Source organism: Panthera uncia, chromosome B1, assembly GCF_023721935.1.
Source record: "Panthera uncia isolate 11264 chromosome B1, Puncia_PCG_1.0, whole genome shotgun sequence".
Lineage (NCBI taxonomy): Eukaryota > Metazoa > Chordata > Mammalia > Carnivora > Felidae > Panthera > Panthera uncia.
This window is the reverse complement of record NC_064811.1, coordinates 151,836,919-151,855,491: the sequence shown is the minus strand read 5'-3', so window position 1 is coordinate 151,855,491 and position 18,573 is coordinate 151,836,919. Positions and strand designations below refer to the sequence as shown.

At 41.7% G+C, this 18,573-nt stretch overlaps 1 protein-coding gene across 1 annotated transcript in view; it reads left to right on the top strand.

Annotated features, from left to right (window-relative positions):
* The first annotated feature begins 9,376 nt into the window (after nucleotides 1-9,376).
* Nucleotides 9,377-18,573, top strand: part of EXTL3 (exostosin like glycosyltransferase 3) — an 83,259-nt gene continuing 74,062 nt past the window's right edge. The window contains exon 1 of the mRNA XM_049632370.1: nucleotides 9,377-9,923. The gene's annotated coding sequence lies outside the window, so the exon portion shown is untranslated. The remainder of the gene's footprint in view (nucleotides 9,924-18,573) is intronic.

Sequence of the window (18,573 nt, the reverse complement as noted above, 5' to 3'; positions counted from 1 at the left end):
TAATTTAAAACACAACTACTTATTATTTCTTATTTTCTATATGTCAGGAATTCAGGGGGCACTTAGCTGGTTGGTTCTGGCTTGGGGTCTTTCAGAGGCAGCAGCATCATCTGAAGGCTAGACTGGGGCTGGAGGATCTGCTCCCCAATCCCACTCACATGGCTGTTGGCAGGAAGCCTCAGTTCCTCACCACAGGGGCCTCTCTACACTGTTTCTCATGACATGGCATCTAGCTCCTTTCAGAGTGAGTGATTGAAAAAAAAAAAGAACAACCACAGTGAAAGCTGAAATGCCTTCTATAAATTAATCTCAGGAGTGACACACCATCACTTCTGCAGCGTTCTGTTGGTCACATAGATCATCTGTGGTACAGTGTGGAAATACTATATGAGGGTGGAAATACTAGGGACAGAGATCATTAGGGACATTTTGGAGGCTGGTTACCATAGAAGTCTTTCCAAAAACATTTTGGGTGTTTGTGTGTCTGTGTGGGCTCATATTTTAAAATGAAGGGGTGTAGTTAGATAGTTAGCTGACTTCTGGATTTAATGGACTAGTAAAATAACAAGTAATTGGTGGTCCGGGGGTGGGGTGGGAGCAGGGAACCAAACTAAATATGTCTCAATATTCTGTCATGTAAGGAAGATTTTTAAAAAGCTGCCATCACTATCATTTCATAAAAACAAATTTTAACACAAGAAAGGGGAAAGGACATAATCTCAAAATAAAGGACAATCTTTAAATTGAATAAAATTGAAACCTCAATAACTTGCCTTTGCTTTTCTCATTTAACTGTGGACTGACAAAAATTTCATCCTATATTGGTCTACAAACTATCATTCAGGAACTACTGAGAACAGATATGGAATGTTCTAGTACCTGTAAAGATGACTATGAGAATGATGTAGAAACACATAATAATCCATTCAAAGTAAGTGAAAAAGGAAGAAATTGAAATGGTTGATACATAAAGATAGCAATTTTATAAAATTATGCTTGTGAGCTTGAAGGAAGCCACAGAGCTGGCAAATATTTATCAGTTTATGTGTTTTTTATTATTTGTGTTCCTACGAATATTTAAGTGTTTATTATTTAAGCTAATTAAAGATGAAATACAAAAAATTGAACATTGGGGTGTCTGGGTGGCTCAATTGATTGTCTGACTTCGGCTCAGGTCATGATCTCATGGTTCCTGAGTTTGAGCCCCACATCAGGCTTGCTGCTGTCAGCCTGTCAGCACAGAGCCCGCTTCAGATCCTCTGTACCCTTCTCTCTCTGCCCCTCCCCTACTTGTACACGCTGTCTCTCAAAAAATAAATAAAACTTAAAAAAAAAATTGAACAGGGGTGCCTGGCTGGCTCAGTCGGTTAAGCTTCCAACTTTGGCTCAGGTCATGATCTCACAGTTTGTGGGTTCGAGCCCTGCGTCAGGCTCTGTGCTGACAGCTCAGAGCCTAGAGCCTGCTTCGGATTCTGTGTCTCCCTCTCTCTCTGCCCCTCCCCTACTCATGTTCTGTCTCTCTGTCTCTCAGAAATGAATAAATGTTGAAAAATTTAAAAAAAAATTGAACATCATTGCAGCATAGTTAAATGTACATAAAAGTAATACAAATGCGTGGTGGTATTTGAACTTTTAAAGTATTTTCATATTTAGTTAATATATAGTTAATATATTTTTGGATTATTTGCTTCATTTATTTCAATCATCTTTTTTCTAAACAATCACCTCTTTGGGCACCTGGGTGGCTCAGCTGGTTGAGGGCCTAACTCTTGATTCTGGGTCAGGTCATGATCTCACAGTTGTATGAGTTTGAGCCCCGTGTCTGGTTCTGTGCTGACAGTGCAGAGCCTGCTTGAGATTCTCCCTGCTCACACTCTCTCTGCCTCTCTCAAAATAAATAAATAAACTTCAATAATCCCTTCTTCATTTTAGAGATATACATTTCCTTATAACCCACACAATGTTATCATGTGTGTCCCTTTTTACAGAAGATGAAACATCTGGAGTGCCTGGCTGGCTCAGTCAGTGGAGCATGCGACTCTTGATCTCAGGGTTGTGAGTTCAAGCTCCTTGTTGGGTGTAGAGATTACTTAATAATAAAATCTTTTTTAAAAAAGTGAGGATGAAATATCTGAAACTGTCCATTAGGAGTGAGCTTTGGGTTGTTAATTTTAGCCCACTGAATTGATGGATTTGGAGAAATGTCACATTTTCATTTGGTTTCATTTTTGACCTGTGGCATAGTATTTGCAAGGCTGAAGGCATGGATTGAGGAAGGGATCAGTGATTAGTTTGTTCTGGCATTGACTGGGTCCCACTAGATTCATGCTCTTATCATTTAGGTTGAGAATTAATCTCAAGCAATATTTAGGAAAATAGTGAAAAACCTCTTCAATAAAATCTTACTGTAAACATTCATGAGTTGGTTTAAAACCTACACATTTTTTTCTTGATAATGGTTGGTAGAAACTACTGTTTGTTTGTTTTTTAAATATACATGAACTCCATGTTATTACCAACTTATATATATTTTTAAAGTTTTAAAAAGTTTTTAGTATTATTTTCAGAAATTTTGCTTTCAATTTTGATTTTATAGCTAAATGGGTTAACTAAGAAGTTAATTGATGTTCTGTAAGTACTTCTATGACATTCTGCCCATTTTCAATTGGAGTGCCTTGTTTATGTGAGGCATTTTTAAGTAGTGAGTAGTTGATTTTTTGAATGTATGGGTAGCTTTTTTGGTGTAAGGACAATCCTGAAGTGATAGAGCTACAATGTGACATTGGAACTTTATCAATGCTCTGCCTGATTTTTCTTCTTCTCCTCCTTCTCCTTCTTCTTCTTCCTGGTTACAACTCTCATTATGCTAAATTCCGCAAACACTCAGACATGCCATATTGTGGCATGTTGTTGTAAAACTGAGCACAGTTTTACTCCTCACTGGCATAATTTAGGGTAAATGTTAGGTGCCTGTATTTTTGCCTTGGGGGGACATTTGTATCATTACTTGGAACTACCAGGAGCAAGCTTTTGGTGGCATTTGATATCTACCGATGGTCAAACCTAACTGCCTCTGCAAGCTGTGCCGACATGGTGGGGAGGGAATAAAAACTCACAGGGGAAACAGTGCTTGAAGGAAGAAGGGACTTGAGAGACAGATAGGTTATATTTTAGGGACGACAGCTAATTTTTAGAATGTTAATTGGTCATTACAGATTATAAGTCTTATGTAAGTGACAGGTTTGAGCCATGCTAAGCTTCCTAATGAATGTGAAACTAGTACAAAATTTATTTTTCACAGCCACATGCAAGATAGTGAGTACTATGACATGAGGCAAGGAGTTAACAAACCGTCTTCTGACAATAATGTGTGTTTTGTTTTGGACCTGATATTAACTCAGTGTTCTTACTACAAAGTATTTTACAAAACATCCGAACTGTTGCACCTTTTGCCAGATAAAAAACAGCCACTTTTAAAAGATAACATCAAAGCCAGGACTTTCAGAGTGAGCCACTTAGCAGGCTAGTGAGTGCTATCCATGGAGCCTCAGAAGATGACCTTTTGTCTTTTTGGCACTGATGGACCAAAGGGAAAGAGTAACCTTGGAACTCCAATCTGGAAATTGTCATGCATTGTTCTAATTATAAGCCACAAAAATTGCTCAATCATTTATATATAGAAAAGATCTTGAATAGTGGTTGTCAGCACTTTCCTTTAAAATCAAAGCATTACTGATAGAACAAGTTCTTACCTGACTTAAACTCACTGATAATTCCTGAATCATACCTTTTGAAGGTTGCTGGGGGTCACCAGTGGCTTGCCTGTGATTGATCTAGCAGCCTTGCTGAGTGGATTGTGGGTCTGGCAGCTACCTTCATGGAAAGTGACCACCGGTGCCTCTCTCCTTAAGACTTGAAGTTAACTTTTATCAATTTCTCCTTCCATGAGACTAAACCCCCCTTCTCCTGGATATTAACATTTTGGGAGAAACAGGTAACCAGCAGGGATCTTCTAGGAGAGCATTTTGCTGAAATCTATAAGATAAATTTCCTGGCATAATAACACAGTCTCATTAGTATAATCTGTCACACTGCATGTGTTTTATATTTCTCTAACATCTACAACTCAAAGTATAATTCCCTTGTGAAAGAAATAAATGCTTACCAACTTCTTAGGCAGCCAGTCTTTTAATCTTTGTACCATTTCTACATTTGAACTCATTTAACGGAATCAGATGCCTTAGTTAAATCCATTAATGCAACATAGAAATCACATTGCCGTTTTCTGCATTTCTGTTGCACTGCAGTGTAGGATAGTTTTCAGATTTCAGGCTCTGGAGTCAGACTCCTTGGGTCCAAATCCTGGCACCACCACTTACCAGGTGTGTGATTTACACAAGTTACATATAACCTCCCTGGGCTTCAGTTTTCTCAACTGTGAAGTGGGACTCATAATGGAACTGAACCATATAGGGTTGTTAAAAGGACTAAATGAGACTATACATTCCACACACAGAAACATATTCACCCTAGCTTAAATAAGTAAGGTCTTCTTTTCTTTCTTTTTTTCAGTAGTAAGGCAACATGAGCAATCTCATGGATACCCAGTGACAGCTGGGATATATGAGACTTGAGCTGGAGAGTGAGCAGCCTCTGAAGCTTTCCCCTCCATTTCTCACAGGTTTGTTTGCTTCCTTTTGTGTGTTGGCTCTGTTTTCTGCAGACCAGCGTTCTTGGCTTATTGCTGTGCATATGTCCAGGAATTATTTTTTTCCCAGTTCCATACAGTTTATTAGATGAAGCACTCTTATCACCTGACTCAGCTTCACGTGTTCTGCTCCCAAGTTTCCAGATGAGCAGGAAGTCCAGTCAGCTGGGGCTGAAGGGGATGAGGCCATGTGATAAGAATGGTGGCGATATGCAAAGGCTGATAGTGGCTTATGGTCTCTAAGAAGGTGGTGTAATGGTGCAGGTATGTGCAGTAATTGGCAACTCTAGGATATTTATAGTGACAATGTTCAAGGGTGCTTAAAGGCTCGTTTTGCCCATGAATTACTTTTTTTAAGTTTATTCATTTATCTTGAGGTGGGGGAGGGCAGAGAGAGAGGAGAGAGAGAATCCCAAGCAAACTCCATGCTGTCAGCGCAGAGCCCGACACGAGGTTTAAACTCACAACTGTGAGATCATGACCTGAGCTGAAATTAAGAGTCAGATGCTTAACCAACTGAGCCACCCAGGTGCCCCCATGAATTACTTATTTGAAAAATCTTTTTATTAAGGGATAATACACATATAGCGAAGGATACTAACATAAGTGTACAACTTGATGAATTTTCACAAACTGATAACCTGTGTAAGCAGCATGCAGCTCACAAAATAGCGCATGACCAGTACCCATGCAGCTCCTTTTGTTCTCCTCTGGTCACTGCTACTTTTTTTTTTAAAGTTTATGTATTTATTTTGAGAGAGAGAAAGGGATAGAGAGAATCCCAAGTAGGCTCTGCGTTGTTAGTACAGAGCCCAACACAGAGCTCGATCTCATGAACTGTGAGATCATGACTTGAGCCGAAATTGAGAGTCGTCTGACACTTAATCGACTGAGCCACCCAGGCACTCCTGCTCTTGTCATTGCTCTTGACAGGTATATTACTTTTGCCTGGTTTTATACTTTTTGTAAATGGAATCATATCCTATGTACCTTTTTGTGTCTGGCTTCTTTTGCTTAGCATTGTTTGTGAGATTCATCAGTATTGTTGTATGTATTTGTAGAGCATTCTCATTGCTGTAAAGTAGTCATTTGGGTGAATACACTATACTTTGTTGATCTAGTCTATTACTGATGGACTTTAGGTAGTTTTCTGTTTCTGTCTATTCCTCACGGTGCTGTTGTGAGCTTGTTTTGTAGAATATGCACACGTTACTACTGATTACTTTTTTTTAATGTTTATTTATTTTTGAGAGAGAGAGACAGAGATAGAGAGAGAGCACGCGCATGAGTGGGGGAAGGGCAGAGAGAGAGGGAGACACAGAATCCGAAGCAGGATCCAGGCTCTGAGCTGTCCCCACAGAGCCCGACGTGGGGCTTGAACTCGTAAACCATGAGATTGTGACTGGAGTCGAAGTCGGATGTTCAACCAACTGAGCCACCCGGGGGGCCCCACTGCTGAGTACTTTCACCACCACAGGCTCATACAGGGTGTGCTGAATTATTTTCCATCACACGCAATTGAATTGGTAGTCTCTTATGGGTGAATATTGTTATGCATTTTATCTGGTGATTTCTTATCTTTTTATGTTGTGTATTTCATGGTATGAGGGTAGGGTTAGGTTGTTAACATTTTGCATATATGAAAAAACCCGGAATATATTTTGAGAGGGTGCTCAAGTATTTGTTGATGGAATGAATGAACAAATGAACAATGGTGTATGCCGTTTCCTTTTCTCGGAACAAGCCCTATTTATATGAGAGGCTCTAATTGCTGTATTTAGACAAGGCTGACCTGCTGCTTAGCCAAAGCTGATTGATCGAGGGGTTGACACAGGAGACAAGCCAGGACAATCATGTCTCTTTTCTGGGAATTTAAAATTTGGAACAGAAAGAGAGAGACTGGGTACTGCAGAGTCCCTATGACTGTGCTCTAGAGAGAAGACCCATAGGCTCCTGGAGCAGATAAAGATCTGCATATATGATTGTTAAAGAACAATGCAAAACTATTTTGATTAAGTTCCAAAATACAAAGTAGAGACAATAAATGTAGGTGAAGGCTTCGAGTCTTAGAAATTGATTTAGTGTGAGGGTAAAGAGAGAAGTCAAGATGGTGCCAGATTTGAGTTTCTGAGTTAGGAAAAATAATGGTAACACCATTATCAATATTATCAAAAGGACATTTGAGGGGAGCAAAGGGGGAAGCAGTAAAGATGAGTTCAGTGTGGGATATACTAAGTTTAAAGTCCTGGTGAGGTGTGACTGGGTGGCTCAGTCAGTTAAGTGTCTGATTCTTGATTCTGGCTCTAGAATTGATTCATGATCTCACAGTTTGTGACAGCATGGAGCCTGCTTGGGATTCACTCTCTTTCTCTCTCTCTCTCTGCCTCTCCCCTGCTCTCTCTCTCTCACACTCTCTCTCGCTTTCTGTCTCTCACACACACACAATAAATAAAATCCTACTTGGGATTCTCTCTCTGCCCCTCCCCTGCTCACTCGCTCATGCGTGCTCTCTCTCTCAATAATTAATAAATAAATAAATAAATAAATAGACATTAAAAAAATAATAAAGTCCTGGTGAGACAATCTGATTGTTCTGGTGAAGAATACTGGCTTTGGAGTTCAGAGGACTTGGAGTTCCATTTGTACTTCACACCTCACTCTGTGATCTTGGGCACTTTATTTAGCCTCTTAATGTCTCAGTTCTCCGTCTATACACTGATATCTCCCTGTAAGGATTAAAATGAGACAATGCCTATAAAGGGTTTAGCTTATTGCTTGGCAATTAAGTATTTATAAAACATGTATTAAGAGTATGACGATGATGTGATGGTGTCTGGAGTACAGCTGGAAGACAGGGACTGGAGCGCCATAGGGAGGGATCTGCTTAAAGGTGCAGATGATGCAAGGGAGCTGACTGAAATTGGCAACAGAGTGTGGAGAAGAAGAAGAAGAAAGTAGCCCGTCATATCTTTTCAGAGAACACCTCTTAGGAGTCAGGAGAAGGAACAGGAACCAGAGGAAGAGACTGAGCTAGAACTGTTTGAGAGAAGGAGATACGAGAGAGGACAGGCTCAAAAGAGCCAAAGGAAGAGGATGGTCGGCATTAGGGGCTCCAGTAAAGTCAACGATACATCATATTTTGGTTGGATATCCCTTTTTCGTCTTAAAGCCTGCCTATCCTAAGAATAGGCACCACCAGGTGGTGAAACAATGTGTTAATGCACTCAAAAGTGTAAGAAGTTATTTAGGCTGAGTCCTCAGGTAGCAGCTATTTGCAGGTCCTCTCTTGTCAGCGTGGAGATGAACCAATACCTGGTAATTCTTACCATAGCTTCTGGGCCTGTGTCTCCTCCCACACTGCCAGACTTCTGCCTGCTGCCACACACCTCTGGAGGAGAGCCAGGAAGATGAACTGTTTAAAAAAAGAGAAAGAGAAAAGAAAAAAGCCAACTTCAGATTTTTCAGGATATTCGGGCAACAGTTTTCCTCATTTTCACTTCCTGGAATGGTTCTCATTTTTAAAAATTTGATTCCCCCTCTATGACTTTCCTGAACACATTGATAAAAGAAAATTTTTTTTGTACATATGTAATGGTGGTGAGGCTCTGGATATTTGTTCATAGTGAAATTATTACAATAAAGTAATAAAGGTAAGGAAAACAGTGAGGTATGAGAAGAAAGGGAAATAGGGGTGAGTAAGGAGGTGTCAAGAAAGAAGAAAAAGGAGGATCAGAAAGAGGAGGGGCTGATGGGTGTGGAGAGATGAAGAGTACGTTCTGGAAAACAGTTTGCTAGGTTTTTTTTAAAGTTTTGTTTTGCAGATGGAATCCTGAGCTCAAACTGTCCCCTGTGGGAAACTAATCAATCTTCAATGGTTTCTCAGCCTCCTAGCTAGAGCGTGGGCCTGGGCTCCAGCAGGAAGGGTGTTTGGATGGGTTATATGGCAGCTGTGGACCTGTCTCAGGGGGTGCAGTTCCTCTGAACTACCAGACCACCCACGCACAGGGATGGGAGCCGGCCCCTGGCCCTCCTCAGCTTCTCCAGGTTCTGGTGTGTTTTTGGTTTCCTGTTTAGGAAACCCTGGAATAGAAGCCCTGCCTTTTGGGGATTAAAAACATGCTAAAAAAAAAAAATGTTGAAGCAAATTTAATCTCAGATTTTACTGCACTTATAGATTTTAGATGGTTTAAACTCATTCTTGAGTTAACAATAATGATCAGGTGTGTCTTTTAAGATTGGTAGAGTTCCTTCACCCACCCCCATTGTTCCAGTTACCCTAAAAATCTTGTCCTGACTTTGCAGGTGTTGGAGTGTCTCTTAGGATTGTAGAATATGTGCATTTTCAGATTCACAGGGATTGGCTCTTAAGTGTTTCAAACGGTATTTCTTTTCCCTCCTAGTTTTGGTTGATCTTGCCACACGACTGGATTAAGCTATTGTTTTTGCAAAGCCCCGGGCTTTTTGTTTTTGTTTTTTCCCCGAAGCATGCATGCCGCCTGGCCTTTTCTTTGTTGTTAAATATTAAAAGTGTTTCAAAACTCCAGTCCATCGTTGGAGCCGGTCAGCTCATTTAGGAAGGCCTTTTCTACGGGTCTGGGTTTATTTTTGGATTGAATTTCTCTGGGCCCGCTCGAAGCAGCTGAGGCTGTCGTAGTCGCAACCTGTTCCAGAACTGTCGGGGGCATTCTCTCCGCACTCCATAGGTAGGTTTCTCTAAAGGACGAGGAACATTTGTAGGGCGCTGGTTTGAAGGCTCAGGGGACCTGCCGCGTCTTTTCTTCCCGCTCGCCCGGCTGGCCGCCCTCGCACTCGCTTTCCCACAATCCCCGGCTCTGTCGCCGCCGCCACAGTTCCTGGACCCTGGCGAACCCGGCGGCTGAGCCCGAGGCCTCGGCGGCCCTTCGGGCGCTGCCCGGAAAGTCGCCCCCGCCCCTCGCCCCTCGGCTCGTGAGAGCCCGGGTTCGGCCATTTCCGGCCCGGCGCACTTCGGCAAGTTCCGCAGACGCTTGTCGGAAATGGCTGCCCACCGGCAGGGGGAGCGGAGGATCCGGCGCGGCCTGGAAGGCGGGCGGGAGGCGGCGAGAGCGGCTCTTGGGCACCCGAGTTTCGCACAGGCGGCGGAGGCTCGTCCCTGAGCTGGAAGCCGGTCGGACTCCTGGCGACGGCGGCGGCTGGGGCCCCGAGCAGGGAAGCGGCGACCAGGAAGCGGCTCGTGGTAGGGATACTGGGGCTGGCCCTGAGCGCTGGGCACCGGGCAGGCGGGAGGGACCGGGTCCGGCAGTGCTGGGGCCGCGGGAGCCCTGGGGAGACTGCTGCTCTGCGCGGCGGGGGCGTGCAGCTTCGGAGTAGGCCTTCCCAGACGTCTCGAGGAACTGGGGAGAGGACCTCCAGGGCCTTAGCCACCAGCAAGGAGGGGTTAGCCGGGTTCCGGGGGTTCTAACACGCCCCTCCCTCTCCCCGGCGCCCCTTGTAGCCTCAGTTTGGGGCTGCGCTCCCACCTCCACCTCTTCTTCTGGAAGCTCGGCTTCAGCTGTGCAGCGTCTTCTGTTCCCTAAGCCCTCCATCCTCCTGCCCCCTGTGTTTGTCCAGCTGCTTGTGTAAGAGCATCTTCTGTCGACGAAGGGGCAGCCCATGTCTGCCTCCCTCCCATGTTCCCGGTGCACACACTCCCACATCTGCTTTGCGCTGCGTTCAGACACAGTCGCCCGCAGCTGTTTCTCCTTTGGCTCTTTTCACGGGGTTCACCTCCTTTGATCATAAGCCCTCAGTCAGAATAGCCACTTCCTGTCTGAGGGTTCAGGTGCCGCTGTTCTCTGCATTTGGGGCTCTTGTGCCCAGGCCCAGCTGTGTAGCGATGGGCCTAGCGCTGCTTGGGCAAAAGGGCTGCAGGGTGCCTGTCTGCACTACTGAAATCTTAGCCCAGTGACCCGACCCGTGCGCTGCAGGGGACAGTACGAATCGCGAACCTTTTGAAGATCAGGCAGGGCTGCCAGATAGAGTGTTTATCTCTTCTCCACATTGAGCCAGTGGTTCAGTTCCTTTTTAGGTATCTGTAGTTCTCAAAAGACTTGAATTTGGTAGATGTGAACTTCTTTTCTTTCCTTTTAAAAAATTCCAAGGGCTTCATCAAATCCTCTTGGTTCAACTCCCATGGAGGAGGAGGGGGAGGAGGCAATGCAGAACAACGTGTGTCCTCCCCCCGCCCCATATGTGATTTACTTAAGAGGTGTCTTTGGCAGTTCTTCCCCTCACTTTGTCCAATTTTTCCTCTAATTTAGGTAGCTTCACTTTTTAAGGCTGGGCTCTCCATATTTTCTTTTGTTTTAAAAAGATCTTTGTGTGTTGTGGTCATGGAGACTATCTGAATTTTTCCCTGTTTTGCTTAGTGGTTAGTCTTGCACTCTGTCCAGTTATTATACGATATATCCAGAGTGCCTGGGATAGTAACCTGTGGGGTCTTGATAGTCTTGAGTGAATCTAAGCATTCTCCACAACTTATTTGGCAAGGAGGCTTTTCAATATTTCCTGATGAAAGAAAGGCTGTCTTCTAAAACTCTTATTTGGTGAGTTAAAAATACCTTATCCTGTGGGAATTTCCTGATCTTCTGGGGGAGCCTGAGGAGTCCTAAGTACTCATAAGTATGTGGGATGCTAGCTTAAATACTTTCTAGAAGAGAATTAGAATTGTGAATCTTCGGAATACTCGAAATTTTTATTCAATACCCGAAGAGAATGGTCAGTGCTCTCAGTGGGCGTAGCTACTAACCAAATATTGAAAAGAATGTGTCTTCATTTCTTCATATTTCTCTCCATTTTCTAGGGAAAAAACTGGCATTAAATGTTTGGTGGGTAGTTGGAATCTCTTAATGATGAGGCCTCAGAGTTGTAACCTATGAGTAAAAAGACAAGTTAGAAATGGGTCAGGGGTTGGGCCTGAGAAGTGGATTTGTATGACACTGTGGAAGGTTCAAAGGATGGTTGAATGCTATCAGAAGAATGTGGTGGTAAGATAAGGACGTGCCCTTTCCCTCACGACACTAGGCTTGCTGTTGTGTGGAAAGTCATTGACGGGTGGTGTGGAGTGAGGTGGTGGCAGGGGTGTGTGTGTGTGTGTGTGTGTGTGTGTGTGTGTGTGTGGTCCCTACCTGAGGTGAGACTGGTAAGTAGCCCTGGGAGGAGGATTGGAAATATTGCTGAAGTAGAAATAGAGTCAGGTATTAGAAAAATGAAGATCCCTCTAGATCTACTGTTGGTAGAGATTTGAGTGTCTTTGCATGTAGTAACTTAAGAGTGAGTCAAGGAATATGAATCTTTCGTAAAGTCCTAACACTGTGCACTTATTTCTGCTGGATATTAAGTTTATATCAGAAAACTTACTTTAGCATATTTCCATTTTATTTTTATTGCCTCATAGTTTTTGGTAACTCTTTTGAAGACGTATGATAGGATAAGAGGAAAGAAAAGATTTTTCATGTATTTGTATGTTCCATGAAAATAGTGGGGCTCAGACACATGGGAGTCTGAGAACTTAAGAGGGACAGAGGTAGATACACCTAGAAGCACCATTTTTTCCTGCCTGAACCAGTCCCACCTCCTGTACACTGGGAATTTTTCACCTCTCTTTGCTGATGTTACTAGGTGGAAGAGAGGCAGGATTAAAAATTTTGTAATCTTGAGTATGTAAGAGGAATATGGAGTCTCCATTTAGCAGCATATTTGCCTCCCCTACACCTAGGCCATAATGTTTAGTGTAGGATTTTGCACCAGAATGACCCAGTAACATTCCAGGGATGGAACCATAGGAAGATGAACTATGTCTCAGTATTCAGCCACCTGTGTGGTTTGTAACCTGAGAGTACCTTTACAGAAAAGTAGGTAAACTTTTTCAGGGATGGAACCATAGGAAGATGAACTATGTCTCAGTATTCAGTCACCTGTGTGGTTTGTAACCTGAGAGTACCTTTACAGAAAAGTAGGTAAACTTTTTCTGTAAAGGGCCAATTAATAACTATTTTAGGCTTTGCAGCATTTCAGCTATGCTGCTGTAGGGTGAAAGCAGCATATATGTGACACATATTACAATAAATAAATACAGTAGTATATACATACAATCCATAATTGAATGAGCAAGGCTGTGTTCCACTGTAACTTTATTTACAAAACAGGCAGCTGGCTGTAGTTTACCAGTGCCTGCCTTAGTGGATCAGCCCCTCACACACATGTCATTACCTTTTGTATATTCCTCTGCTTGTGCACAATACCTTTTAGACTGGTCGGTGATATTAATGATTAACATCCTGGATGTTTGCTTTGGTGACAGTTTACTCTGTTATCCTATCTTCTTATATTGTTGTCAGTTTAACCTTGTTTTCCACCTTCCTTTGAAACATTTTTTGCAGCAAATGTTTGATCTGTGGGAGGAATAAAAAATGAATTAGGTTGGGAATATACGCCTAGCTTGTATAATAAAAGAAATACATAAATACCTTATGATGGTAGGTTGTAATAATGTCTTAAATGACTGTAGTTCTTTGGCATCATATAGTACTCTTTTTTTTTTTTCTTTTTTTTTTGGTCACATGGGTTTTGATCTTTACAGTAACTTTGAGAGATAGGAGACTAAATGTTAACAATATTCCTTCTTTTGAGGGGGAAGGAAGGTCAGAAAGAAAAGTGAGTTGTGGGGAGGTTTAGTTATTTGACCAAGTTTAGTGGTAGTAAGTGCAGAATTCTTGAACTGGCCAGTAATACTTACAGAGCTGTCTCCATTTGAATATTTACAATGACATGAACCTCCCTGGGCAGCTCATTTGAATTTGTAGATGAGTTTTCTTTTTCCTAATTGAGCTGCGGTTGGCCTCTGTAATTGTCACCTTTCAGGGCAGTATGAAACAAATCTATGCCTCTTCTCTGTGACAGTTCTTCAGATGTTGGAAGGTAGTCATCATGTTTCTCCAGGACACGAGTTGCAAACTGGTGTGCAGGGGTCAAATAAGGCCTGCACACATAATCATTTGGCTGCCCAGTTTATGCAAAAACTTAAATTGGGAGCCGACTTTTAGAAATGGGGATATTTCACATAAAAATTTCTATCTGGCATTTCTTGAGAAAAAAACTTCGAGGATTCAGTGATACAGAGCTCACAATTTCTGATGGTAGTAATCTCCCTTAGATGCTAAATATACTCTCCATTTTGCTAAAGTGTCTACCTGCTGGCTTCACTAGTTTACTTCACTTTGAGGGCTTTTGTAGTCCTTGAGATTGCTGTCCTTTTCTTAAGGTTTTCTGTTCCACAGTCTAAATAAACATTCCCATTTCCTTCAAATGTTTCTTATTTGACAGTTTCAGATCTCCTCATCAGCTTCTTAGTCCTCTGCCTTTCATTTCTTTTTACTGTCCCTCTTAAAGTGTACTCAGCACAGCTTATGGTATTCAACATTCACTGTCGCCTTACAGGGTGGAGAGTAACCTTTACTCCTTCCTATTTCAACACTAGGTTAAGAAAAAAAAAGAAAGAGAACAGCAGAAAAACAAAGTTTAAACTTTGGGTTTTTTGCCCTAAGGGTTTTTTGTGTGTGTATGTGAGTGTGCATGGTGCAGTTAAATCAGATCATTTCCATGTAGTTTCGGCATCTAAGTGCTGAACTTCCCTTTATCTCTATTAAATTTTATCTGCTTTGATAGTCCAGATTGATAAAATCTTTTTGTATCCTGAATTTTTTTCCAGCCTTGACTTACTCTTCCCAGCATGACTTGTTTATTGTTGAAGTAGAGCTGTAAAATATAAAAGCACTGTGGCTTAGGAAATAGTTGATGAGGACCCTGTTACAAATGGAAAATTAAGGGGGGCCTCAAAGAAAGCGTTGTGTTGAAAATCTTGGAGGTGAAACAAAAGGTCTTGGGAAGAGCCTAGCTGTCCTAAGTTGACGTGTTGGTACTATTCTACCCCCACAATAAAATATATATGTATGTGCTTTCAGTGTGCAAGGTGGTTGTAAGTCAGTGGGGATCCAAGAATCTAAAAGGATCTTTGAGGTCATCTACTTCAGTCCTTTAATTTAGGAGTTTAAAAAGGATAAGGAGCATATGAGTCCAGAAGGACAAGAAATTGTGAAGTTAGAGGACCTGATGAATCAGATGGTAATGAGAGAGGGACAGCAAAACTGGAGTCTCAGGTTGAATTCACCCATGAAGGTTGCAGTCAGATGCCTGAGTCATAAAGCTGATTTATGTGTGACTTAGCACACTTTTACTTCAGTTTTCTGTGCATTCATAGCGTAAAATAAAAATCATGTTTTCCTGAGTCACGGAAACCTTAGAGAAATTAGTTTGCACTCTAGGTACTTGTACATCAAGTTGACTGTTCCAGGAAGATACTTTAGCAAAATCCATCTGAAGACCTTATTTTTAAAAATGTGTTTTCCACTTCCTTCCCTCCTGTATAGTGGAATCTCTATTTTTCCACTGAATATTTTCCAATTTTATTTAAAATGATTGAAAAGCTTATTGACAGCTTGATAGTCATTTTAGTGACATGGATTTTATCATACTTTATACTTAACCATGCTTCTAATTTTGGAAATTTAATTAAAATTTTTGTTTTTATTTTTGCTATTAAAAAGAATGCTGTGGTTATTATTACATCCTTATAAAACAAATCTTCGTTCACATGGAATACATTCCTAGAAAGTGAAATTGCTGGACATTTTAAAGACTTTTGTTACAAATGGCAAATTACCTTTCCATTAACCTTCCTACTAACTTAAGCAAGAGTACCTGCCTCACAGCGTAGCTGCCCATGTGGTGCACAGCCGCACAGTACCTTATTAGTGGTATACTTTGTAATGTTTTAGTGTGAACATTCTTGAGGTTAAATCTTTTTTCTCATCCTGAATCTTACCTAATAATAATTTCTGGAAGTGGAATTGTAGGGTCAGAGTGTAGGCACAGTTTCAGGGCTCTTATTACTTACTGCTGAATTGTGCTCCAGAGGTGTGCCAGTTTTCACTTCCAGCGGCAGAATGTGGGGATGTTACCCTTAATCCAGGCTAGCACCGTATGTTAAAATTTTACAATTCTTTGCTGATACACATGTGGAAAATGTCCCTGTATCTTGATTATATGTCAATTTCTATGATTGTCAGGGTAATCAATCATCTAAAACTGTTTATCATTTGGGCCCTTCTTATATACTGGCATACCTCAGACACATGGCAGACCACTGCAGTAAAGTAAGTAACACAATAAAGCATGCCAAATGATTTTTTTTCCCTCTGTGCATATAAAAGTTATGTTTATGCTGCAGTGTAGTCAATTAAGTGCACAGTAACATTATGTCTAAAAAATGTACATACCTTAATTAAAAAATATTGCCAAAATATGCTATCATCTGAGTTTTTGGCAAGTCACGATCTTTCTTCTGGTGGAGGGTGTTGCCTCAATGCTAATGGCTGCTGATCGATCTGGGTGGTGGTGTTGGAGGTTGGGGTGGCTGTGGCTGTTTCTTCGAAGAAGACAACAGTGAAGTCTGCCCCATCAATTGACCCTCGAACAATTTCTCTGTAGTGTATGAAGCTGTTTGATAGCATTTTATACACAGTAGAACTTCTTTCGAAACTGGAGTCAGTTCCCTCAAACCCTGCCACTGCGTTGTTGTTCTAACCCCTTTGTTGTCATTTCTACAGCTTTCCCAGCATCTTCACTGGGAGTAGATTCCATCTCAAGAAACCACTTTCTTTGCTCATCTGTAAGAAGCAATTCCTCATCTGTTCGTTATCATGAGATTGCAGCAAGTCAGTTGTAACTTCAGTTGTTAGGCTCCACTTCTTTTTTTTTTTTTTTTTTTTTTTTTGAGAGACAGAGAGGGAGGGATAGAGAATCTCAAGCCAGCTCCACACCTGGCACAGAGCCTGACATGGGACTCCATCCTACAGACCCTGGGATCATGACCTGAGCCGAAATCAAGAGTCAGATGCTCAACTGACTGAGCCACTCAGATGCCCCAAGAATCACCTTTTAAATCTGTAGATTCCAGGGCTTATGCCAGACCCTGTGAACCAGAATCGTGGGGCCAGAGCCCAGCCTCTTTCAGGTTCCACTCCTTGTCCTTGTTCTCTTGCTGTTTCCACCACATGTGCAGTTACTTCCTCTGCTGAAGTCCTGAACCCCTCAAAGTCATCCATGAAAGTTACAATCAGATTTTTCCAAAATTCTGTTCATGTTGGTATTTTGACCTCTTCCCATGAATCACAAATATTCTTAATGGTATCTGGAATGGTGATTCCTTTTCAGAAGGTTTTTAATTTACTTTGCCTAGATCCATCAGAAGAATCCCTGTCTGTGGGAGCTGTAAGCCTTACAACATATATTTCTTTTTTCTTTTATTTTTTTTAGTTTTCTTACTTAGCACACACAAGTAGGGGAAAGGCAGAGAGAAGGGGAGACAGAATCCCAAGCAGGCTCTGTGCCATCAGTGCAGAGCCTGATGCGAGGCTTGAACCCACAAACCGTGAGATCATGACCTGAGCCGAGATCAAGAGTCAGACACTTAACTGACTGTCACAGGTGCCCCACAACATGTATTTTTTAAATAATATGACGTGGAAGTTGAAGTGCTTCCTTGATCTATGAGCTACTGAATGGATGTTGTGTTAGCGGGCATGAAAACAACATAAATCTTATTGTTCATCTCTATCAAACTGTTGGTCATGAGTGACCAGGTGCGCTGTAAGTGAGCAATAATATTTTGAAAGAAATCTTTTTTTTTCTGAGCAGTAGGTCTCAACACAGGCTTAGAATATTCAGTAAACCGTGTTGTAAACAGATGTGCTGTCATCCAGGGTTTGTTCCATTTATAGAGCACAGGCAGAGTAAATTTATCATAATTAAGGACCCTAGAATTTTCACAGTGATAAAATGAGCATTGGCTTCAACTTAGCTGCATTAGCCCCTAACAGGAGAGTCTATCCTTTAAAAAGCTTTGAAGCCAGGCATTGTCTTCTCCTCTCTAGCTATGGAAGTCCTTGATGGCATCTTCTTTCAATAGAAAGCTGTTTCATCTATATTAAAAATTAGTTTAGCTTAGCCACCTTCATTAATTATCTTAGATCATCTGGATAACTTGCTGCAGCTTCTACAGCAGCACTTGCTGCTTTACCTTGCACTTTGATGTTACAGAGATGGCTTATTTCCTGAAACCTCTTGAACCAACCTCTGCTAGTTTCAGGCTTTTCTTCTGCAGCTTCCTTATCTCTCAGCCTTCACAGAATTGAAAACCTTTAGGGCCTTGCCCTGGATTAGGCTTTGGTTTAACAGAATGTTATGCTGGTTTGATCTTTTGTCCACACCACTTGCTTCATATTAGCAACAAGGCTATTTTGCTTTCTTACCGTTTGTGTGAACATTTTTAATTTCCTTCAAGAATTTTTCCTTTGCATTCACAACTTGGCTGTTTGGCATGAGAGCCCTAGGTTTTGGCCTTGTGGCTTTCAACATGCCTTCCTTACTAAGCTTAATCATTCCCAGCTTTTGATTTAAAGTGAGAGACATGTGACTCTTCCTATAACTTGAACACTTACAGGCCGTTGTCTGGTTACTAATTGGCCTCATTTCCATATTGTTGTGTGTCAGGGAATAGGGACACCTGAGGAGAGGGAGAGATACAGGGGAATAGCATAGGTGGAGCAGTCAGAACACACACACACAACAGTTATCTATTAAGTTTGCTATCTTAGATGGGCACGGTTGGTGGGGCCCCGAAGTAATTACAATAGTAACATCAAAGATCACTGATTACAGATCACCCTAACAAATAAAATAATGATGAAAAAGATTGAAATATTGTGAGAATTACCAAAATATGACAT